The sequence below is a fragment of the Camelus bactrianus genome, chromosome 9 (assembly GCF_048773025.1).
Source record: "Camelus bactrianus isolate YW-2024 breed Bactrian camel chromosome 9, ASM4877302v1, whole genome shotgun sequence".
Taxonomy (NCBI): Eukaryota; Metazoa; Chordata; class Mammalia; order Artiodactyla; family Camelidae; genus Camelus; species Camelus bactrianus.
This window is the reverse complement of record NC_133547.1, coordinates 55,163,749-55,190,592: the sequence shown is the minus strand read 5'-3', so window position 1 is coordinate 55,190,592 and position 26,844 is coordinate 55,163,749. Positions and strand designations below refer to the sequence as shown.

Sequence of the window (26,844 nt, the reverse complement as noted above, 5' to 3'; positions counted from 1 at the left end):
TGGAAAATAAAATAAAAATCGTATGTGATAAACAAAAATAGAACCATAGCCTTTTATATGGGATGGAGCCAGCTGCTGAAATTAAATCTTAACCTGCAGCCAACATTGATATTTGAATGTCAGGAACTAACCTGGGGAGTGAATAAGCAAGCAGTACACTGAAAGGTTGCAAATTAATTATTTTTTTAAAATTCTTTAAACATAACTTGAGTTCCACATAAAGGATTGTATATTTAGGTCTAAATTTTTTTTAAGTCTCTTTAAAAAGTTAGTAAATGCTTCATTTATGTATTAAATATGTTAAACCTCCACTGAGAATCTTTCTCAGATATATCAGACATTATTCTAGGTGGTGGGAATTGTGTTAGCTATCTACTGATGCTTAACAAAATTACTCCAAATCTCAGCAGCTTAAAACAAAACCCATTCCTGAACAGTTTCCAAAGATGGAATCCAGAAGAGCTTTAGCTGGGTTGTTCGGGCTCAAGGTCCCCCGTGGGGCTGCCATCAAGACAGCAGGCAGCACTCGCTCACCTGAAGGCTTCTCTGGGGCTTCAGGATCACCCACAAAGGCCATTCATGTGACTACTGGCTGGAGGCCTCAGTTCCTCACTGTGTAGACCCTTCCTTGGGGCCAGTCATCACATGGCAGCTGGCTTTTGCTTGAATAATCGCCCCAGAGGGAGCAAGCCAACAACCAAGAGAGAGCAGCCAGTATTTTATAACCTCATCTCAGAAGGAGCACACCACCCTCCCCAGGATGGAGACCAGCCATGGTGGGACGTGGGCATGAACACCACAGGGTGTGAATCACTGGGAACCCGGCTTCCACAGCAAAATAAACATAAATGAGCCACATCAGAATAAATATTTTTATCCTACTAGGTGGATTTTATTTCTGATAATAACCAACAGTCACTTGGCGCCAAGTAGGATGCACTACTTGTGAGTGAGCAAGCTGGGAAATACCGCTCACGTCAAAACAAACCATCAGTTTGCGATGATGGGACTAAGCTCAAGGTTAGCACATGCGTGCCTCCCCTCTGCTCCCCGCATCCCTTAACCTCTACCTCCTTTCCCAACCTGCACATGAACACCCATTCTTCAAGTATCAGTTCAAATTCTGCTGCCTCCAAAACTGTTTTCATCCCCCTCCCAACTAAATGTTATCACTCTCCTAGGTGTTTTAAATTTCTCTTGCATCAACTGCAAATTTCCCCCCTACACTATGGTTATTAATCACAATATTTCTTTCTACTGTTCCAGGTTCACTATATTGAGAGAGTAAGCATCTTCTTTATTATATGTCTTGCATAGCAGGTAGCCTGGCTATTTTTTTTTAAGTGAGTAACTATGTTTAAACAGGTGTATTAGACAGCACACTGTCAAAAAAAAACACAAACAAAAAAACCCCCTCAAAAACAAGCAGGGCCTAAGGGATAGGAAGACATGAAGGGATAAATGGTAAAGAGAAAAATACATTTTGAGGTTGAAAATAGGGCAGACAAATCATCATAGAAATAAGCTTTAGATGACAACTTTATCCACCATATTGATCTAACCTGCATGTCTTTCTCTCCAATGGATGTAGTAAAGGAAGTGCCCCACATAAGTGGGGACATTTTAATTTTAACATCCTTGACACATGTATGAGTTACAGCGTTTCATAGTATTTTAAATTTCTACTCATTTCCATCTTCTTTTGAAAGGACAGGGATCCAAACCAGAAAACTCTTCCACCTCCATTACATCACCAATTCCTGAATCCTGCTTGTCACACAGTAGGTTGTATCACATTTCATCAGGATACGTCAATACATCCAGGATTTATTTTTCAATCCATGGATGCTTAAAGATTAAACATGAACTGAGATCTAAATCTGCTTCTGTCACTTGACTTTAGTCTATGTCATTTCAAAGTCATTATCACTTCCTCCAGCATGTCAGCCTTATCACAATGCCTGTACCTTTCCATTGGATGATCTGAGATGACCTGTTGTCAGGATTAAAGCAGGTATCTATCAATGTATATAGAATAATATAAATTAATATTTTATCCCCAAATTGTATCTATTCATTAATTTACATTGAATAGAACTAATACCAATTAGGAAATAAGAAATGGCATTTAAATACTGACCCATTCCGAACACCTTACTTTGATTTACAAGACCCAAAATAATCCAAACTGATTATTTCCTGACTTCAGTTCTGCCCCCGCCAGCATGCTGGCTCCCTTTCCATTTCCCAATCATGCAAAGCTTTGTCCACCTCTAGACTTCTGCTGTTATTTCCCTTCCATAGAATGAAATCACCAGATATTCACAGAGTAGACTTGTCATATTACTGCATCCTGGTTTAAATAAATTCTTCCAGAGACCTTCTACAACTTCACTTTCTGAACAGGAGTTTAATGAAATTATTCTGTATCAGAGCACGCATCAAGTATAACTAACTGTATTATAATACAAAATTTAAATTTTTATTTGTTCACTTGTTTGTTGATTCCCTGCCAGATTAAATTTTGAGTTCCCAGAGCAGTGATCATGTTTTTATAGTGTGCCAACTTATAACCAAGCACAATACAGTGCCTGGGACATGGAGGGCATTCAGAAATATCTGTGAATAAATGAACGAACATCTCATCAATCAAACCCAATCTTTTACTACAAATCCTTTATAAAATTTCACCCTGCATGCTTCCTTATCCTGAGCATATATCTTAATTCAGTTTTACAGAGTTTCTGCATCACCATTCACCTAGAGCATCAGCCTGTCTATAGCACATTTTAGAAAATGAAGCCAAAGCCATCCCCAGGAGGGAACTCATCATGTTGACGTTTGGTGGTCATGCAGAGCAATCACGTGCCATCATCAAGTCTTGCATGGTACGTAGCCACCACCCTGAAATAAAGCAGTTTCCTGAAACTGAAATGCAAAGAGCACTAAGAACAGGTCTCTTATAAAGAAATGAGAGTGAAACTGCCTGCTAAACATCTATTCCAACAGACAAGCGCACTGCGGAATGCCAGAGCTATTTCTTGTTTTCATTAAACCAATGGGAAAGGCTGGAAAGAACTGCATTTAATACAGAAGTTGCACAGCTACACGGCAAGAGGGATTGGACGAGGCTAAGTAGCCTCATTTTTCTGTTTTTTTGTTTTCATGTTTACCTTTCTACTCCTCTTCATCACACCCCCCCCCGCACAAAAATTCTTAACATTGTCTTCAGAGGCCTAAGTTTGCGACGGTCATTCGCCTGCACGCACGCGCGCGCGCTCACACCCGTTCTTGTGCGTTCACGGTAGAAACCACGGAATTGAGGACGCTATGCAGTGTCAACCTCCAGGAGAAGCTGATTTGATACGGCCATATGCCTTACTAACTAAATCCAAAAAAATCTTCTGGCTATACAAATATTAGTCAAAAAGTTGTATTTTCAAGCTATTTCTATATAATATTCTTGTGAATATTGGGGGAAACTCAGGCATTCTGCCATCATAGATATTCTTTAAAAACAAGTTCTGGAAAAATACATATGTACATACATATATTTCTGATCTAATAAACTTTGTTTCAACCTAAGAATTCTACTCTTTATTTTCTTCAACTTCAGAAAAACAAAAATCAGATTAGCTCTAACAACTGATTATATTTACGGCCTGTCTCCTAGGTTCAGAGGATCTGCTATTTAGAGCTCATGAATATGAATGACCAAAAAATGATGGTGTGTAAATACCCCAAAGAGCATTTCATTTTAGATCTTGTATAAATATATAATACTTGGAATAAAGCCAGGCATAAATGTGATTATACTAAGGAAAATATATCTGAGAGAACTGTGGAAATTCAAAATTTAATTTTGAATTTTAATAAACAATAGTTCCTATTTAAGCACACTTAGTGTTTAAAAGTAATATTAACATATTCATTTATATTATTAACAGATTCTCTTCTTTGTTCCTATGATGATCCAGGGAACATAAAATCTGATCTGCCCAAATCGAGTATGTTAACAGATGAATTGTGCAATCCTAATGCTACAAATGCAAGAGGTAAAAATGCACTTGCATTCAGTTTTTACACCATCAGACCTAGAAAAGAGGTACCTCTCATGCTGACAGTCTCAGATAATCTTGAATTCTGGTGTACTCATAGAATAAGATGAGTAAATGCAATTTCAGACAATCCTACCAGTCGCAGTCTGCATGTGATTTATGGGATGTGAATCACTCTCCCAGAGTGACTAATGTAAAAAGTCAAAGGGAGCCCAATTCTGCTCTAGGGGCTTAACCAAAATGTTGGCTCACAGATTTATCACTATTATCTACCTAATGCTCGCGTGTGATGCTTATCCAAGCAGTCTGCTGGGAAATTTTAGGACTTGCCTACTGACCATTTAAAATTATTCTTTTCTTGTTTAGGAAAATGTAAATCACAAACGTCTCCACGTTGGTGCTTATAAAGATAATGTCTAATTGTGGTAAGATGGAATTCTCCAAAACAAGTGCACTGACACTCAACTTACGATTACACTGTGGAAAAAGCATTGAGTCTGAAGTCAGTGGACTAGAATTCCTACTTTAGCCCCTAACCAAGGTTGCTGGTCACAGACAAGTCACATCACTTCTCTGAGTTTCAGCTTTCCTTATCTCTAAAATGGTAGAAAAATATAATAACGGGTAAAATATACTCATACTACATGAAAAAAGAATAATATCACTTGGATAGAGATAACCTTAGGTGTGTATTATTTACCCTAAACAACTCCAAAAATAACAAAATACATCATTGTAGTTAATAAACTGACAATAAAGATGACATGGAAGAAAGAAACACAAAATCTAAAATAAGCTATAAAAAGAGGGAAAAATTGGTACATACTAGGTGAGATTAATTTTTTAAAAGGGTAAGTTGGTGAATTTAAACCCATCCATAAAAATAACGACTTTAAATGTAAATAGTCTAAACATGCTGTTTAAAACAGAGACTACCAGACTGAACAAAAAAGCAATATCCAACTTAAGGCAGCCTACAAGAAACTCACATTATAAAGAAACAAAAAATTTAAAATTAACAGTATGGAAAATGATCTCAGACAATGTAGACTTTAGAGAAAAGAATATACCAGGGACAAAGCAAATCATTTCATAATGATAAAACAGTCATAATGAAAAATTCACCAAGAGTACATAACTCTAACCTTTATCCAACTATTAAAAGAGCTTGAAAATGCATGAAGATAAAACTAATATAACTGCAAAGGAAACAGACGATCCCCCAATTATAGTCAAATATTTAAACACTCCTGTTTCAATAATTAATTTAAAAAGTACACAGAAAATCAGGAAAGATATAAAATACTTGCATATTATCAACCAACTTGACCTGACATTTATAAAACCTCACACCAAAAATAGCACAATACACATTATCTCAAATGCACATGTCTAAATAGAGAATTCTAAATCCACACACACAAAAAAACTCTTAATATTCTAAATTTAGCAAGGTTGATACAGGATCAATATACAAAAATAAATTATACTTCTGTGTCCCTAGGAACTTAAGACACTGAAGGCAAACTACAGATTCAGTGTAATCCCTATCAAAATACCAAGGGCATTTTTCACAGAACTAGAACAAATAATTTCAAAATTTGTATGGAAACACAAAAAACACTGAATAGCCAAAACAATCTCGAGTAAAGAACAACAAAGCTGGAGGAATCACACGCCCTGACTTCAGACTACACTTCAGAGCTACAGTAAACAGTATGGCACCGGCACAAAAACAGACGTAGAGATCAAGCGAAGAGAACAGAGAACCCAGAAATAAACTCACACACTTAAGACACTGAAGATGGACATAAAAACAGTATCATGTATAACAACATCAAAAATACGTAATACTTAAGGGCAAAACTGACACAGATGTCATCAGTCATCAAGAAAGAAGAGGGAAAAACAAATGCAAAGGCCCTGAGGCAGGGGCACTGTCAGCCTCTGGAGGCAAGGAGCTGACTGGACATGGGGAAAGAAGTTGGAAAAGGAGTCCAGGGGGCAGGAAGGAACTAGATGTTGTAGAGTCTTTAAGGCCATGGTAAAGACTTCAGACTTTATTCTTAGTAACTGTTTCTAGTGTCCCTTTTCAAAAATTATAGAATTTTGATGACAATCATTTTCTCCAGATTCTAGGTGTTAACATCCACCTGCTCTCCAAGGCTGTCCAGACTACATATTCATAAGTACACTATTTTGCTTCTCCCCCCATCTCCAGCTCCACTCCCAACCCCAGTCCAGTAGGCTGTATGTATACACATGCTTTTGCACGTCCAGGATGGCTCCTGACAGCTGTACTGCATTCAGACCGGAAGTGCAGCTATTTCTGATAAGCTCCTCCCTTAAGGTGCACGCTGTGCTGAAAGAATCTATTGTCTACAATTTTGATTTGAGAATTTCAATCATAAATATTAACTGCACCGTTATTGGTTAAAAGGCTTGGAACAAGTTACTTAATTTCCTGACATCTCACCTTTACCATGTGTCAAACCAAGAAGCCTCACAAATACCTCCCACTGTTGTCATGGAGATGAAAGGCGGGTTAGGCACCAGTTCTGACATGAGGTTCAGAATAATAACGAAAGAGCAACATTAACTGCTGTTGCTGTTAGGAATGTACTTGGAATATTAGTAATATATTGACTTATATTGCTTTAAACTTGAATTTGACATTCTTTAGCTTTCCTCTACAATCCTAACAAACTCAGTTTTGATTTGTATTATTTGTATTGAAGGATCATTTTTTCATTTGTTATCTCCTACTTTAATTAAATCCATTAAAAACACATGTATATACTTAATATCAGCAAATTTTGCATTTTATCTCACTTGGGTGTATTTATAACAATAATCCTTTCAAGGACACATGGTCCAGCACATCCTTGCATTTGCAACACTGTCATCACAGAGAAGATAAACAATACTTTCCTAAAATTACCTAAACCAGTCCATATGGAGATTTTCCTACTGATCCAATGGGCCTGTTAAAACTGTGAATTTTGTTTGGCTACGGGAAAAAAAAAATTCAAATATTAAAACAGTAAATTATGGACATGGGATTTGGGAACTGGAGCTATTTTGTTTTCATTGCCAAAGCAGTTTCAGCCAATCACACATTCGCCATTTGTTTGGAAAAGTGAATGCGAGTTAATCTCAGAATAAATAATTTTGCAACCTTTTTTTTTTTTTTTTTTTTAGAAACGAGACTCTAACCACTCAATCTGAGATGAGTGTGTGCATCACACAAGAGACTAAACATACAGGTATCGGGCCCCTCCAAACACTTCTGGTTCTGTGGGGAGCAGTGGGAAGAGGAAACAGTATTTCTAGTAAGTCCCCAGCAATTCTAATGCTTCCATTCGGGGACCACACTCGGAGAACGACCGGATCGTTTTTTTTACAACTCTTATGTATATTTTTAGCTATCCTAATTTATGCATTGGGAATACACCGAGCACAAAAAGTCCACAGGAAAGCAGCCATTTATCCCGAGGTGAGTAACATTCCGTGCGGACAGAGCCCATCCACACTCTCACCAGTTTGGCTGGGGCTGCCCTGCCTGCGCACACACACCACCTACTGAGTCCATGGGGCTTAGGGCAGCAATCTGGACCCTGTGGGATTTCACTGCTTTTGATGCAGTGGTAAGAACCACGGTGATTCAGTTGTGAGAGAGAAATCTGGAAAGGTCAAAATAAGATTTATTCCCCCCCAGGCCCAGGGCACCTGCTGGGCTCGCTCTGAAGAGGGCCTTGGGGAGAATTTATTTGACTTGCAATTTTTCCCTCAAGCAGATGTAAATCAGCCCATTTTTGTTTAGAAAGGCTAAGAGACTCAGCAACACGCTGGAGCTGCGGAGGACTCAGGGCAGAGCCAGGGCGGAGGGATCGTGGTCCTCTCCTCTGCCCAGCACCGTGCGCCTCCTCCCACACCTAGCATGTCTGCTGACGCCTTTCTTGCTCTCACAAGAGGCCCATCAGGCTTCCTGCTGCATTCCTGACACTGCCCCCTCCCTCTGCAGGTGACCCTGTTCCACCAGCACACCAGGCGTCTCAGCCCAGGACCAGGGAGCTCTGCAGACTGCAAAAGGCAGTGGTGACTGGTTTTCTGCTGTGCACCAAAGTAACCTACCCCTGCCCCAGCCGACAAACACACTCATACACACAGTCACACATTCACATACACTCATACAGTCACATTCATGCAGCTAATGGACCGGAAAAGGCAGGAAATAGAGACAAAAGACAAAGACAGCATCTTTTTAAAAACTGAGGTACAGTTGACATACAATATTATGTGAGTTACAGGTGTACAACATGATTCACCATCTTAAAGGTTATAATCTATTTATAGTTATTATAAAATATTGGCTACATTCCCTGTGTTGTCATGTACCACTGTAGCTTATTTTATACAAAATAATTTGCACCTCTTAATCCCTATTCCTATACTGCCCCTCCCATCCTTCCCTCTCCCCACTGATAACCACTAGTTTGTTCTCTGTATCTGTGAGTCTGCTTCTTTTCTGTTATATTCACTAGTTTTTTAGAATCCACTTGTAAGATATTACACAGTATTTGTCTTTCTCTGTCTGACTTATTTCACGTGGCACAATACCCTCCCAAGTCCATCCATGTTGTTGCAAATGGCAAAATTTTCTGTGAAAAATGCCACAGGTATTTTGATAGGGATCACGTTGAGTTTATGAATGAAAAAAGATGCCATCTGTCCAATTACAAAGAGATAATATCTTCCTAATGTATAATTCAGTTATTTCATGATTACTTATGGTACAGCTAACATGCCTGGTGTGGTGCGGGTACTCAGAGGGTTGTGAAGAGGGTGCTAAGCCAAGTTCATGTGTTAAATACAATGCCTTGGGTAGTATGCACATTAATTATTAATGATAATTATTAATTATAATTATAACTGTTACATATTGAATGAGTTTGGGGATATTTCCTCCTTTTCAATCTTCTGGAAGAATCTGAGAAGGACTGGTATAGGTTCTTCTTTGTATGTTTGGTAGAATTCCCCAGTGAAGCCGTCTGGTCCTGGACTTTTATTTGTAGGGAGGTTTTTTATTGCTATTTCGATTTCATTTCTAGTGATCGATTTGTTCAAGTGGTCAGTTTCTTCTTGATTCAGTCTTGGTGGACTGTATGTTTCCAGAAACTTGTCCATCTCCTCTAGGTTATCCAGTTTGGTTATAATTGTTAATTGTTATTTACTAATATAAATTCTTCTAATCCATAAGCATGGTGTATTTTTCCGTGACAGTCTTTTTCCAGTTATTATATTGCACACATTTTCACAAATCTGTACTCAAAAATTTTTAAGTGCCATGATATTTTTAAGCCTGCATAACATTCTGATATGCTCTTATGCTTTATTAAGTATTTTCAAATTATGGAAACTTTATGTACAATACCGCCTCCTGAGGAGAGTTAATTTAACTGAAAATTAATGGTCCAATTGTTCTTACATTTCTCCAGGCCTAGTACCAAAATGCTTCCCCAAATGTTTGTTCAACTTCCCAATATCAATCATGAATGCACTGTGCCCTCTGCAACCATGAGTATTTTCTTATTATATTAAATACTGGTAATAAGAATAGTAACTGCAACTACCTCTAGGGCCACAGTTGGGACTCCAGTTAATCCACATGAAGTCACAGAAGAGCGTTAGATACGTGTTAAATAAACGGTAGTGAAATTACTCTGACTATAGTAATTTGAATGCATTTGATTATTCATGATTATGTTTAATTTCTCATTTTTTAATCTTCTTTGGCAAATCATCTCTCTGTTCACCTTACTTTTTTTTCACTCTTGTTATTTTGTCATTTTTGTTTTGTTATTTCTTTGCTTCCCCTACCACTTTCTATTTTCACTTTCCACTTTGTATTTTTTAAGTGCCGAATTTAAGTTCTTTCACAAAATTCTTTGGAGAATTGCACTGTATGAAACAAACAAGACCACTAGTGTCAGCATTGCCGGGTTTCCACAGTAACACCCAGGAACACCATCCGAGAGAAAAACCAGGATGTGAAGGCAAAGGAACGCGGGGAAACAGCCTCAACACTTTTAAATGTGTCCACATTCTCACGTTTCCCATAAAGAACTGGAACTTTTCTCTTTCCCTCAATTTCCAATGATAAGGTTGGCCCAGGCTGGTGGAACATGATCTTACCCAGGACATCCTCCCGGCTGTCTTCACTGGGCTCCAGCAGGAACTGGTGGTTTCTCCTGGGCTGATAAGAAGCCATGATCATTTCCTTCATCAAGAAGTGACTCAAAACACTAGAATTACTCCATGAGTTAAGATAAATGTCTTCTCTCCTCACTGCACTTTATTGGTAACAATTAAATTGATATAAAAATATACCCACACTGCCTCTGTGTGCATTTCACACTCAAATCTTCATAATTGCTCCCCCGTGTAATGGCCTTGATGTTATTCTTAGATCCTGGAAATGGCAAGTCAGCTGTTTTTAAATCACTGAGTCATTTTTAATTAATGCCTACTTGTTTTCATTTTGAAGCTCTGCAGAAATAATAATGGAAGCTGAAAAGTACAGACTATCATAATAGTTATCTGAAGTCATAGTGGCTGTAAATTATCTGTGGAATCTTTGTAACTTTTTTGATTAAAAAAATAGTGTGTTAAATCAGCCTCTGGTTAAACTGGTCTATTAAATTAGTCTTTGCATAGATGACCCAAGCTACAGTTTCACTTGAGTTTTCTGTGAAACTAACGGACAGAGGAAATTTGAAAAAATCAAAAGGGAAATGTATCACCAAAGAACCTGAAGTTCCACTTGAGGTCAGTGGTCATTAAAGTAATAGCTGTCGGGATGGCCCAGGGCTTTTCCTCAGCCATAATGAGCTGCTAGGTCATACACAAAGAGTAGGTAGAACGTTTGACTTAACCATGAAGAGACACTGATTACAATGGAGTTAGAAAGGGCAAGGGAGTTGAGACTGACTATACCAGAGCAGAACTGTGACAGTGGACTATGGAAACAGAAGCCCAGGAGGAGAGGAATGAGATCGGGTGGGAGTGTGGACAGCGGAGGACGCTGAGCTCCCTGAACAGGAGACACCTGAGTGGGGGTGTCATGATGGAGCAGGGACCGGAAGGAACAGCTGGAGACTGTCAGGGAGATTTTAGAGACAGCACAGTCCTTGGTAATAACAAAATCTAAGGTGTTATTTTGGGTTGAGATAAGATGAAAACAAGATATCTGTAAGACATAAAGACAGAATATTGGATAAAATGTCCACAAAGAAAGTAAAATCATCACGAAAAAAATTCACTGCAGGTGGTGGGGAGAAAATCATCGAGTCAAATGCTAGAATGCTCAGTACATCACAGGAATCAGAAAATTGTAAATGGACACTGTGTTGTAAGTCAGGGGTGAGGATTTTAAAAGAGCTGGCAGGGTGGAGATTGGAACCATTCCATCAGAGAAAAATTATATGATTTCACCAACTGAAAAGGAAACTCCTTCTCCAAATACCTGAAGGTTCTTACGCAGACGTGTACCCTGAAGAAGTAAACGTGTTACATCAAAAAAGGAAAATATCCTTTCTGAGATTAAAAAAAAAAAATCCCATTACTTTTTCTTAACAAAACTAGAAAACAAAATTGAAAGTTGAAAATGATTCCAAGTACTGGTTTGCTGAATATGGTGCGGCAAGAAATGTGGGGGTAAAAGCAGGACAGAATAAAGCTTTCCATGACATCAGTGCTATGGGAAATGGTCTCCTGGTCACCCTCCTGGGCCTGCACATCGAGCTAGTCAACTGCAGAATCTCAGCTATGCCTATCTGCTCACTGCTCTCCAAACACTCACTTTGCTATCTCTGCAGAGACACGGCTCCAACCCAGGCCCCAGGCGTTGCGGAATGGGCAGGTCCCCCCAAACACAAGGAACTAACACCTAGGTACCATGTGGGCTCATTTGACATCTGGGTAGCAAAACTACCTTATTTGACAAATGGCATATGTATTTTTTATCAATTTCTGTCTTAGAAAGACTGCAAATACCATATTGTCCCATGAGGAAATAGACACCTGACAATTTGAAAAAACACTTTACCTTTTTAAAATATAATTTCTTGTACGAGCATGTTGAAAAATACATTTTTGAGAAAAATACCAGCAGCTATATATTAGAGGCATATTCAGCTAGGAAACAAAGAATAATTACTCTTCATATATACTCATATATTTTAATCCATTTCTTAGCTGAATCAGACTTTTTTTAAAAAATGCTTTAACTTTTTAATCAAGCGGCTGTCTGAGGGATTCCATGGTCCTCAGCGCCCCCACGTGAATTCCCCACAGCGCCTCTCCTCCTGCCCTTCCCCCCAGAGAGAAGCCGGGGCTTGATGATGTTGAGAAGGTATGTCTCATGCTTGGGCGGGTGAAAGATGCTGTAGAGGTGTGAAGAAGGGAAAGAAGAAATTTTACAGGCGCGCACATCGTCTTGGTCTGTCCGGGTTGCTACAGCAAAACACCACAGACTGGCCGGCTTAGAAACAACAGAAATGTACTTCTCATAGTTCAGGAGGCTAAAGAGGTGTCGGTGTGGACGGGTGATAGTGAAGGCCCTCTTCCAGGCTGCAGATTGCCGCCTTCTTCACCCTCGCCCTCATAGGCTGACCATCGGGGCAAGAAAGCTCTGCTGGCATCTTTTTTATAAGGGCACTAATCCCATTCATGAGGGCTCCACTCTCACAACCTAGTCGCCTCCCAAAAGCCCCACCTCCTAATACCATCCCCTTGGGGATTAGGCTCCAACATATGGATTTTGGAACAGAATAAACCATCACCACAACAAAAAAGCCTAAAGAACTAAATTCTCAAAGTAATTAAATTACTGTGGAAAATCTGTCTACTTCTTACACAACTCAGAGACACAACACTATTTTTATAATGTTTGTTATTGTCTAACATTGATATCTACAAGAAATTTGCCTTTTTTTCTAATTAAATAAACCATGCTTTCTGAGTTACCAATATTTATAGCATCATCAAGAATCACTGAGCAGAGTTCACTTCCTTTCTAGATGATGGGAAATTTAAAAACTGGATAACTCCTGTTAGGTTATATAAACCAACATGTAATTGCTTTGCTAAAATCCAACTGATGTAAAAATCTGTTTCCAGGTCTTCTGATTGGAAAAAATGGCCCATATTAGGAATGGTAAAAAGATCACAATTCGGTGTCACTGAAAGACTAGGAGAATAGATACATACTCTTTGACAAAATATAAGCAAAGAGGTGTCTTGATTAAAAGCAAAACTAACAACAACAATACAAAGAACCAACAATATGTCAGAATGACCGTTGCACAAAGAAAAATATACACCTACATTATCGTCAAGTGACAGCAGAAAAGAGATGCTAAAAATGGCTCACATGCGGCTGAGACAGGGCATGAACTCACTGTCAAGAAAAATATTACTTATCAATGATTTCTTTTTTTTTTTAGCAAAACAATATCCTCAAATAAAATCTTCTATGACCATCAGTTGAAATGGATAGAAATGTCCTGACTGATTGAGGGGAGGGGTAGTGGTGGGTGGAGGAAGTGGGTTTCTAGATACCAGACTTCCTGCTTATTGTTCTAAGGTTGTCCCCCACAAAATTCCAGTTTTCAAACAGTATTTTATGATAAGAATAAGAAGTAGAATGATTAACATTGACTATTTACCACAAACAACACCTTGAAAAAAATACAAGGTGAGAAATTCACTTTCAAGGTCCTTTGATTTCTATTTCCATATTCTTCTCTCCTATTCTCCTTCCTCTCTGATCTACGATGGTGCTGACAGGCTGCCCACATCCACCAGTGTATCCCCAGTACACCTCCTGACCCCACAAGCCAGGTATTATGGAGGGGACTGTTAGTAATACCTTTCAAGTCGATTAAAGAGATTGGTAGTAATACTTTTCAATTAGACTGAAGCTGACTGGACAGCTACTTGCTCTAAGGTAAGGTATTCAACACCATGGAAGGAAAATCTAAGACCCAGATGCCATAAAGTCATCCCTTTCAAACTGCCCTCTATCACCTCCCTAGTAGGGAAGGATATTTTCTAACAGTAACACCTATTATTTAGTGAAAATGTATTATGAACCTTCACACACTGTTGGTGGAAATGCAAATTGGTACAATCACTTTGGGAAACGGTTAGGCAGTATCTACTGAAGTAGAAGATGTGCATGACCTTGGCCCCGGAAACTCCACTCTCAGGGATGTGTGTGTGTGTGTTCAAAAAGAATGCACGGATAGAGTCACAAGAGACCTGATGAAGAATGTTATCTGCACTACTCATAACAGACCCCCTCTTTCAAAAAATACAAGATGTCCATGGACAGTAGCATGGTAACTACATCGTCATGTGATCCTACCATGTAATACTCTTCAGCAATGAGAACAGGAAAACTACAACTATTTACAGTAAGATTAATCACACAAACACAATTGTGAACGAAAGGAGCCAGGCGCCTACCCCACTGCAAAATAAGGCAAAACTAATCTATGCCGTTAGAAGTCAAGATCCTAGCTACCCAGTCTCTATACTGAAAGGGGTCACAGAATATTTCTGGTGCCCTAGTAATGGCTTGTTTCTTCATATGACAGTTGATCACTCTAATTTCACTCGTCAAAATTCATTACACTATACATTTATGACTTCTGTACTTTTCTGAACACGTTATACTTCAATAACATTTTCCCCCAAAGAGAAAAAAAAAATCATTGATTTAATTCACATTAACAATGGAGAAAATAATAAAATATTCACACTGATGCAGAAAAAGCAATCTATAAAATTCAGTGTTCATTAATGGAAACTTTCTTAGCAAACTTGGAATAAACGGGAGCTTCATGAATCTGATCGAGCATATATGTAAGAATCTTCCAGCAAACCTCGCATTTCATTGTGAAATAGTGAAAGCTTTCCCTTGAGACCAGAAATAAAACAAGAATGCTGCTATCACCAATTCTCTCTGACATTTTACTGGAAGGTCTATGTAATGCAATAAGGCAAGCTTAGGAAATGAAGAAATAAAATGGCCATTATTCACAGATGACTGGTGCACACAGAAAATCCAAATGAATACAGAGATAAGCTGTTATAATTAACATGTGAGTTTAGCACACTCATTGGATAGAAGGCAAATATAACAAAATCAGTTTTATTTATAGACATGCACAAAACAAAATAAAATACAGAAATACGTTAAGAATCAAAATGTATCAAAATTAGGCCTTGATCCATTACAAAGCCATTCAAGAACTCTACAAAAAATGTTTCAAACCACTGTTTTGAAAAAATCAGAAGATATTTAAGAAAAGCTCTACTGAAAGTCTCGCAGGAGTTCCTTAAAAGGAAACTTCGGAGACCAGGTTCTTATTTCAATAGTGTTGATCGATGCATTTTGGACTGTTTTTTCCTAATGTCATTTAGAAGCAGAATGATTCACTGCCATATAGTTCCACTTTAGAGTTAATAAAATATAGCCTACTTTTTTTTTTTTTTTTTTTTACTTTAGTCACCAAAAGAATTTAAGCTTCTTACAAAACACTAAACTTTCCACTTTAGGAAGGATAAGAAGATAATGCCATAATTAAACAATGGACCTCAGATTCCAAGATCAATTTAAGAATTTCAACATGGTTTGGGATGATGCATCACCTTTGGAACATTTGAAGGGACTGGGTCTCACCTGCTGAGACCTCTGGCTGACTGGGAACATCCAGCCCTCATTTACACTCACTTTCCATCAGTGATGTTCCCCTGAACTTGATCACGCATTTGTTCAACACATACTGTATATGCTTATCTGTGACAGACAATCTGTGACACTTTATCTGTGTTAGGAAATAAAGACAAAATTGAGGGTCTGGTCTTCTCTAGAATTCCTTCTCTCTGTCCCTCCCTTTCAACTTATTCTTTTCCCTCTCACGTATATTTCAATCACCATAAACAACTCTGTGGTCACACAGCTGTGCTGTATAGCCACCGACTCGCTCGTTAGTTTCCATGTTTTGCTTCCAGATAAAATAAGATATTCAAATTTAGGTTTTTAAAGAGCTGAAGAAATTATCACAGATATGAAATGACTCATTCTACAAAACTAAAATAGAGCGGGTACTTTTCCACTTTAACGGATTATTTGGTGGCTAACCAAATACCATCATGACATACATGATGACTGCTTATTATAGATCACACTGTGTCTTAGATAGATATAGAAATTTACCACTATGACATTTTCTTATACAGAACATTACTGATTCTCAACAGGTTATCTGATCAAACCTGCAGTTTTATTTTGAAACAATGAGGGCATTACAAAGGAATGAATTGGGGGCTTATTTTATACCAGGTTTCAAGTTATATCATTAAGTAATTAATTTTTAAAATCTGTCTTCCCATATGCAATACCATAGCTATACAAAGAGGATAGTGCTTTGACACATGGTTTAAAATACATTTCAGCCTCCCTTAAATTTCCTTTCGATATTTACATATAAACTTGACAGACTAAAAAAAAGAAAAAGGAAAAAGCTACTATTCTTAGAAGTAACACTCGTCTGTTTTGCTTTACACATGGCTTTTTCCCAGTTGTATTTGTTTCTGTCATGGCCATTCTGATGTTTCGGTGTTTTATGGGGTTGCCATCGCCACAGAAGTTAATGATTTTTTCCTTCAAAATATCTTCCTATGTTTTTGCTGCTCTTTCTTTACTATTTTTAGTGTATACTAAAATTCTCTATTGATTACAAAATTTTAAAAATGCATTTAATTTGACTTAATTCCTCATTTCAGAGATATGGGGTGTAATAAACTCTAGTTAATGTTAAAGTAGTACATATTATGACATACATTAGAACTGCTGAACTTGGACATCTAGAATGTACACATTTTAGTATCTCTGAGGAGGACAGATGATAATACTACATTGCCCCTAAATAAGCTTTGGAATACTGACTTAAAATCACCAAGGATTCTGAGGAGTTGAGAAACTGGCTGCTATTTATCTCTTTACAATATTTCTAATAAAAATAATTTACCACCTGCTTCAGTGGTCCCCAACAATGCCTAACCCAGCCCTACATATCTGAAGACATGTTTAATTTTTTAAAACCTTTAGAGATCTACAATTGTGAAACAATTTGAAAGTGGAAGAAATTGAGCCAATGAGAGGAAACATAAAAACAAGTATGTGCATAACTTGTGACCAAGTGGGGCAAAGGAGGAAGATGTGCTGCTAGGACTGCACGTGCTCAACAACTAGACCTGGTCAGAGAGGGGATCAGAGTATGTGCATCTGATCTGGGACCTTCCATTACGGTGGGGATAAAACAGGGAGGAAAAGGTATTCCTGGGATAAGGAAGAGTTTCTTCAAAAGCCCTTCACCAAAAATAAGCACTCAGTGAATAATTCACTGAAGTAATTCCAGTCTGTCTGAAGATGAGGGAGCAGGGAGGAAGCAGAAAGCAAGATAAAAACACAGGTACATGTAGGGTCCAAATACTGATTGTCCGAGAGGCTGTGGCAATGTTGTACTCCTTTTGAGACCAATGGGTTTCAATTGAGTAACTGATGGGACAATTGACTACAACAAATCCTGATTCAAACAAAAATACTGTATATGTAAAAAAAAAAAAAAAAGAAAAAAAAAGATACATACAACTGGGAAAATTTACTTACTGAATATTTGATATTATTAAGAAATTGCTATTATTTCAGTTGTGACAATGAAACTGCAGGTATGAGTTTTAAAAGATTCCTTATCTTTTATAGGGTGCACAGAAATATTTAGAGATGAAATGATATGGTGACTAGAATGTTTTCAAAGTCATCTTGGAGGCAGTGTGTAGGGTACAGATAAATCAAGATTGGCCAAGAATTAATAATCATTAAAGCTAGATTAGGATGCTGATGGAAATTAAGGTAGGTGAAAGGGATGAAGGGCCATACAGTGTTAAGAGAGACAGAAACTGGTGATGGAGGGCATATGGAGGCTACTGGGAGATGGAACCATCAAGGTTGACATCTGTACTTCTAGACGGTGGTGCCATTCAATGTGATGTCAAGCACATAATCAGGTCTTACGGTGGGTTTAAGGAAAGGACGGGGCCCAAGAGCACCATTCCCATTCTAGAGAAGCTGTGAATGTGAAATGTCTTTGAGACATCCAAGAGAAGATGCTGAATAAACAGTTGGATATGTGTGTCTGCGCTCACAAATAAAGTCTGGACAGGACATAAAAGTCTGGGAGCCACATATGTATATGAGGTACTGGGGCCACATTAATAGAGAGGGGAGCCAGGGAAAGATTCAGAGAAGCATAACTCAGTTAAATTATCCATGACAGTGGGGGGAGGGGGGGACAGAAATGGGTAAATTTGCAAATAGAAAAATATCATTTAATCCAATAATTCCTGTCTTTTTCATGAAACCTTCTTCCCTAAGTTTCTGTAAAGGAGTATGATTAACTGACTTGAACTTTTTATATATTCTTTTTCTAATGGTATCAATGATTATGAGACTCAACAAAGAGCAAACTAGAAAATTGCTACTGAAAATTTAAAATTTTTACATAAATATGCAAAAGTGTTTTCCTAAAATCTTTCCCTGATTTGAAACATGTCCAACAGTTTTTTATATTGACCAATGTAGAACAGTGAAGGAAAAAATTAACTCACAGTAAAATTAAGCTCACTGTGAACTGAAAGTAGTATTTTGTGCTTGTCAAAGAAATTTTATAATTAGTATTTCATTCAAAGGTCAAAAACCATGTTTTTGATAGATAAACCAGTGTTATTTCTATTTTACAGATGAAGAAATCTAGACATAGAATTTTGCAAGAGTGGTTTATTAAGGTCATATTTCCAATTAGGCAACAAGCCAGAATTTGTAGTAAAAACCATGCTTGTAACTCGTTTGGCTCTTTTTCTAAGATAATTAATTCAGAGAGCCCATCTGTAATGGATTCAATAGTGACTCCCCCCAAATTCATTTCTATTCAGATCATCTGAATATGACCTTTCTTGGAAAATGGGTCATTGCAGATTTCATTAGTTAAGGATTGAAACTGCATCATGCTGAATTAAGATGGGTTCTAGATTCCATGACAGTGTCTTAGAAGAGGAGAAAGGAAGCACAGAAGCACAGGGAAGAAGGGCTGTGGAGATGGAGGTGGAGACTGAAGTGATGTGTCCACAAGCCAAGACACTCCAAGGATTTGCTACAACCACCAGAAGCAAGGGGGGGAAGCATGGGGCACTTTTTCCCCTAGAAGACGCTAACCCTGCCAACACCTTCATTTCACACGACTAGCCTCCAGAACTATGAATGAAGGCATTGCTGTTGCTTTAACCCCCCCAGTTTGTGGTAATTTGTTACAGCAGCCCCAAACCAGTTCACCATAACTTATAAAAAAATTTTCTATTTACTAATAAAATTCATTTTCTTCATTTAAGCCAAATGCCCTCTGATTTCACTGTCTGCTGAAGTACATAATATATTTTTCTATGGTGAATTTGGAGTTGTGAGAAACTAGAATCACTCACAGTGTTTAGGTTAATTCACTTCTTACCATCCGCAGCTGCAAATGAAATTAGTTATGTTATTGTTTTATTTGAGGTACAGAGGGTCCTTCTAAATTTCTCTCCAGATCTCAACTTACCTTCTTATATTTTTATTTGAATGTTCTTCCATTTTTAAAAATAATTCAATCATAATACATTGAGGGTAAAAATTGTGTTTGTGTTTATTTATTGATTATCTGTTGGATGGAACAACTGAAACCACTCAATGCCTTTTTAACAAACCCAACCCCAGAAGTAATTTATATTGTTCTATTTTTCTCTAACTTTTTGAACCTTATGTAACAAAGCCAGGAAGAGAAACTTCTCTAGCAACATGTCTTTAGCTGGTGTGAGTTTAAAAAACAAACAGTGAAAATTAATCCACCCCTAGATTAAGGATTTAATTTAGGCTGACCAGGACCAAGACAAAACATAAAGAGAACATAAGACATTTTTAATGTCTGAAGAAAGTTATTTTCAGGGAAAAAATCATCATTGCCTTTGATATATTAACATTCCCACACACACAAGGAAAGAGCACACATTCAAGGAAAAGCCATGCTAAATGAGACATCACAATCGCCTGTTTAATTGCCTAAGAAAATACTAATATTACTATTTTAATATGTATTTGTTTTTCAAGAACTTAGAAATTTTCAAAGATTGAAAAAATGAATGTCAGTCCAAGTCATGAATGAATCGGGTCCTGGGGCACACGTGGTCTTTTAAGACTGTCATCATCAAAAGTGGTCCTGAAGCATATTAATAGGAAGACGTTACAGCTAATACACAGGAAATGTACAAATATGTAGGTATTCGATTACTTTTCTCTCTGTATTTGTGTAATCCCCACAGCATGGAGCACGGTGACGAGTTCCTTATTTGTGTTCAGTGACGTTTCAGATATGAGAGGGCACAGCTGCCACCTCTGTCCCCCTCCCCCACTGCCCAGGCAGGGCCCCTTCACAGGGTGCCTTCTCCAAACTGCACCACTTTCTAGTAAAACATTTCCAGAGACAAGACCACTGGTCAGTCAAGAGTAGTCTTGTGTCTCCGTTAAATCCCCAGCTGGGTGCTTGTACTGACCAACGACTGACTGACTGATCTAATTGATGGATGGTTTGATTTGATCTGCAAGAGCATGGAACAGAAATCACCAGGGACTCGGGGTTACAAGATGTGCTTAAAATGCTGAGTATGAGGCTTTCAGCGCTGTGATGCTGGGAAAGTAATTCTTTCTCTCTAAACATCAGATTCCTCACTCAAACAAGGGAATTCTAATATCTAATTAGAATTGCCAGCCAATTGTTGGAACAAAAACCCAAAACAGAAGCTTGAACAAAGTAGAAGTTGATTCCCCTGAGCGTAATCACGGGATCATAAGACATCCAAGCCTGATGTGGCAGCTCTACAGGGCCAGGAACTCAGGCTCCTTTCTTGTTCTCCCATCCCTGATGATGGAGCCACATCTGCACTGGAGAGGGGGCCCACTATCACATGGGCTGGGTTCCCTATCAGGCTGATGGGGAAACGGGAGCCAGCACGGACCGCTCTCTTCTAAGGGCACAAGCAGTGTTGTGCTGGGGGTGTTCAGAACCAGCCCCTGAGAGCCAGCTGTGAACTTCTCAGGAATAACAGGAGCTGGTCATTAAACACAGCCTGTATTAATATAATGAATGTCTGTAATTTAATTAACAAGGGCAGCAGATGCTGAAAACTCAACGCTTCCTAATTACGTCAACACATTTCTCTATTATCTGCTGTGTGGTTACTCAGTTACAGGGTTTCTGTGTGGGAATGCAGCCTCACTACGGGCTCCTGCAGGCATCTTCTGACAGTGAGGCGCCTTCACATTGGAGCTTGAAATCAACTAGGGGGGTGTATTTACAGGACGGAAGCTGGCAGGCGCTGCATTTCAGGCCTTAATGTATTCTTCTGTTGATTGTCTGCACCAGGCACTGCCAAATCACCCAAAACCTGTTTTGTCTCAGTCCTCAAACTAAGATTTCATTTTATTTTACATTTTGAAGTATAGATTCCAGAAGAAAGGAAAAGAGGGAGGGAGAGTGAGCTAAAGAAAGAAAGAAAGAAAACATGTGACAGAGACAGACTATGTGGCTGCAAAGACTGAAATATTTACAGCAGGCCCTCGTCAAGAAATGTTCCTAAACCTCATGGGGAAAAGATTAATAATGCAAATAAAGCTGAGAGCCTCCTTGCTGGCTGCCCCAGGGCTGTCACCCTCAGGGGAGAAAAGCAGCCTCCTTCCTTGTCACGTGGCCCCTTGAGCGTCAAAGCCCACGGGGAGGAGCACCCCCTCTGCTGAATCCCTCTCAGACTCTGAATCCCTTTTCACCAGGAAGCACCCAGTCCCTTCCGAGGGCTCACCTGACTCGCTCACGGGACACTTGCCCTCTATGCAAGTCAGCTGAGCCGCGTCCCACCCTCACCACCCAGGGACGCCCACATCTCTGTCCCTGTAGTTACAGGACCCCCTCCCCCATCAATAGGATGGAGTTCACGTGGCCTGAGATCACTGGGTCATCCTGGAATTCTTCCTACTCCGGGGAGCCTCATCTTTGGTACCATATCTACCCTCTTTTATTTACATTATTATTTTGAGAATTAAGTGAGATCATGGATATGTAAGCACTTTATTACAATACAAAGCCTACACTGTTAAAAAGTACTCTGTAAAAAGTTACAAGTGCTAGAAAGTCTAAAATTACTCTTACCGACCCCTACTCTTTCCCAGATTTCTGTCTGATTTTCTGAAAACAGAGCTCCTTTCCAGTTCCTACTTCAGAACCCAGGATGGAGGTGCATCTCTGACCTGCTCTGGCTTTGTAAATCCTCCCAAGACGCCCTAAAGAGCTGACTGAGCCCAGACATAGGATGGGGTCTGAGAACATGACTAATACAAGAACCCCTCGTGGTCCATCTAGCAAGTTCACTATTTACTGGATAATCCTTCCTTTGGTAACAGGAACTCAAGGTTTTCCATCCTTCCCTCTTTCTTTCCTTCTCTTTATTTCACTAACACATTAGGAAAGTGTATAAGAAACAAAGCCATCGAGAGTTTAGCAACGGGAAGTTCACTCGCACCTCTTGTCAGCTCCCAGACGCACTGCTGCTTCGGCCAGAGGCCAAAAGATAACAATTACCGTTTGTTAAAGTCACCTTTATAACATGCACCTGCTGTCCACGGTGTCCACTCATCAACTCCTAAATTTCGTAAGGAAATGAGGAGGCAAATCTAACAGACTCTCACTCCCAGTGGAGCCCAGCCTTTGACTGAGATGCTTTTACGTGCCCAGGAACACGAGTCTCTGAGGTTTCTCTCAAAACGAGTTACAACATTTGATTTGCGCTTCTTTTTAACTGAAAGCAGTATTTTCAGTATTGGTGGTGAACAAGAACTTACTTCAGGTGCAGAAATAAAGCAAAAACCAACTAGCTGTGTTTCTCACAAGGTTTGCAGAAACACTGGGAACCCGGCGCCCGTGATGACAAACAAAACCTGCATCTCCGTCTCAGATGCCCGGGATGTCCCCTCCACCTGGTCTTTTTAACAAAGACAAGACAGTGCCCCCAGTCTTTGTCGAAAACAAGACAACAGGCCCAAAATGGAGTAGCTTATCATAAGCCCCATATCAGCAAACCGAGAGAAACAGCTTCGGGTCTCCCAGAGATGGAATCTTAAACCAGCCAACCCGGAATCCCCTGATGGGCCCCTGCCATCTTGGACTTTGCGAAGCAACCAGCTTTTTTGACTAAAAAAACCTTCCTTGTTCCCGCTCCCTTGTCCCTATAAAATCTTTCATTTTGTACACCTTCTGGGAGCTTCTTTCTACTGGATGCTGCCTGATTCAAATCCACTTTTGCTAAAACAATTCTTATAATTTTTAACATGGCTCAGTTTGTCTTTTAGCAGTTCTGCTGCCAGAGAGGGACGCTAAAAAGACCCAGACCGCCCCCCAGGAGCACCGCGCAAGCGGGGAGGGTACCTGCTGCGCCCCGGGGGCGGGCTGTGCTCTCGCGTCCCGAGCTGCTGGGCTCGTCTCCCTCGGCCCGGGGCCTGGATCCGTGACTTCTGTGGTAGGAGCGTTCAGGCCATTTGAGCACGTCTTTTTCTGGACCGAATCCAGTTTAGGAACCGGATGGGGTCGGGGTCTGACTAGGTCTGACTTAAAACCGACCTGGTCTTACTTAAGCTGGGGCGGAGCCAGCGTGAGGCCTCAGGTGAACAGGTTTAAGGCTAATGAAGCAGGTTAAACTTATCAAAGATAATGCTGAGGGGGGAGGGTATAGCTCAAATGGCAGAGCGCATGCTTAGCATGCACAGATCCTAGGTTCAATTCCCAGTGCCTCCAGTAAAAAAAAAACTAATCTAATAATAAATAAATAAATAAATAAATAAATAAATAAATAAATAAATCGATCTACTGACCTTCTATCTAACCCTGAAAAAAAATTTAAAAATTAAAAAAATTATACTGTGGCCATAGTGGAGAACTTTTTAACCTAGGGAAGTGTGAAATGATGAGAGATATATAAATAAATACACACATATATGTGAGTTTGCCTGTGCCCTCGTTCCCGGCACAGAGCTCCTAAAGCCCTTATAATTTCCTACGTGATAAAAACACTGGGAGCAACTCTTGATCTAATATTTGTCTTTGACCCTGTCCCTGACACAGGGCTCCTAAACCCTGTTAAGTTCATAAATAATATAAGCAAAAGAAGATAAACAACAAGGTCCTGCTGTATAGCACAGGGAACTCTATTCTATATCCTGTAATAGCCTATAAAGAAGAAGAATGTGAAAAGGAATATATATGTATAACAGAATCACTATGCTGTCCACCAAAAATTAACACAACACTGCAAACTGACTATACTTCAATAAGAAAATAAAATAAAAAAATAAAAGACTTACCTGCCAAAAAAAAAAAAAAAAAAAGCACTAGGAACATCTTTCCTAATTGGGCCACTCTGGGTGGACTCCCGAAGGCATCCTGGATGGGGGCCTGGTCACCAGAGAGACCCAGCCACGATTAATAACTTGGAATTTTCAGCCCTCCTCTCATCCTTCAGAGATGGGCTAAGAAGGGAGCTAATAATCGATCTTGCCTACATGAGGAAGTGTCCACAAAATCCCAGCAGTAGGGGCTTCGGCGAGTTTCAAGGTGGGTGGACCATCTACACTGCACCCCAATTGTACGGGGACAGAAAATCCCACACTTGGGACCCTCCCAGACCCTGCTCTGTGTATCTCTTCAGCTGGCTGTTCATCTGTATTCTTTATCATATCCTTTAATAAGCTGGTAAATGTAAGCACATGTTTCCCTGAGTGTATGAGCTGCTCTAGCAGGTTAATCTCATCAAACACATGGAGGGGGTTGTTGGAACCTCCAATCCACAGCCACTCCGTCAGAAGCACGGGCGGTAACCTAGCTGCCAGTGGCAGCTGAAGTGTGTTTGTGGGGTGCAGAGTGGGGAGCCATCTGTGGGACTGAGCCTTAACCTGGGGCATGTGATGCCCTCTCTGGGTAGAGTGTGTCAGTTATAAATTGTAAGACACCCAGCTGCTGTCTCAGAGAATTGCTTGATGTGGGAAAACACCGCCATATGTTTGGTGACCAGAAGTTTTAGAAGTAAAGTGTTCTTTAGAGACTCACAGAAGAGAAGACCTGGGTTTCTCCCCAACCAGTAAGAAAACTGAGGTTTTCCCTAAGCTTCCTAAGCAATAACTTTATCCATGTATGAGGTGCCCTAGACAGAAAAGGGTCTCAGCCGAGCACTCACCATAAAGGGTAGATGAAAATCAGTTTCCTCCGTGACCGTTTCTGATGACCCCTGTGGTGCAGCCCATTGGCTCCAGAGCCTGCAGAAGGGATCCTGGGGAAACAAGGGTGAGGACGCTTGCCAAAGTCAGCTCTCCCAGACCTCTGTCTCGTGCCTGGTTGAAAGAGGAAGACAAAATCTCATGTTGTCCTTTTCTTGGCAGATTCAGACTCTTGTGAATTTGATTTTGGGGCAGACACTGGTTGTTGGAGCTTTCTCTCCCAATCCCTGTCGCCTTCTTGTTTGTCTTGGTTGGCGTCCTGAGAACTTACCTCGGCAGTCATCAACTTGGGGGCCCCAAGATGTGGCCGGACAGAAATGCAGGCTGCACTCCACGGGCAGAGCTTGGGTTCTGCCCAGTGTGGGCCCCCACTCCAGGGGACTTGCCCTTGTCTTTCTTCCTTTGGTTGTCTCTGGGGGTGGCTCTCGATCTTGGGACGGTAGTATAGTTTGTACCCTCTTTGGGGACATCTCTTGTGTCCAAGGGTTTATTCAATACTTTTGGGAGTATTTACTGTTTCTCCCAGCTGAAACCTGACAAGATACATGTAAGGCTTTTTATGTAGTTCTGTGGTCAGAATGGGCCAGGTTGGAAGCTGACATTCCGAGCCCAACAGGAACTTTTCTTTTTAGGCTTTCTCCCCTGAGTTGAAATGAAAATTTGTACCCAGAGGGATGGATAAAAAACTGACGCCTTTGTGGAAGGATTTATTAAACCATTCCAAAGACACACGGCTCTAAATCTAGAACACAGGAACATTCTGATTTCCAACTTAGTTGATGATCTTCTTGATATAAAGCAGCACATTGGAAAGATGGTAGTGGGATGGGTGGGTAAGCCTTCACATCATTTGGGTGGGCCCGATTCTTTGAGAAATTAAAAACAACTGTATTTGTCTTACACCTCGAGCCTTTACAGGATCAGAAATGTGGCCCTAGAAATAACTCAAAGTCCACGTATCCTTTTTACCAAGCCCCAAATCTCTATTTATCCCAAAAGGCTTGCAGATATTGTAAAAGATTTGGACTTAGGAAACAAAAGCCCTTCATGGTGGAACTGGCATTATTTCTCTGTGCTTTCTGAGGTGTAAGTATTCTACGTGGTTTTCTCCAGGAGCCAAGGTAATTCTTATCAGAAAGGAAACAACAACATGAAGAAAGGCTATTTTGAAAACTAGGCCTATAAAAAAAATCTTACAAGTCTCTTCTGCAAATATTAGTAAAAAGCATCAGCCATCAGAGCAGGTAACCTTAACTTATTCCATCTGCCAGAAACACAACTTGAATCCAACTGCTCTTATAAACTGGTGAATTT

General features: G+C 39.7%; 1 protein-coding gene across 4 annotated transcripts in view; it reads right to left on the bottom strand.

The window, feature by feature from the left end:
• LOC105079804 (uncharacterized) overlaps positions 1-26,844 on the bottom strand; it is a 429,087-nt gene that overhangs the window by 173,084 nt on the left and 229,159 nt on the right. For all 4 annotated transcript variants that reach the window (XR_012509222.1, XR_012509216.1, XR_012509217.1 and 1 more), the window contains one exon: positions 25,491-25,644. The gene's annotated coding sequence lies outside the window, so the exon portion shown is untranslated. The remainder of the gene's footprint in view (positions 1-25,490; positions 25,645-26,844) is intronic.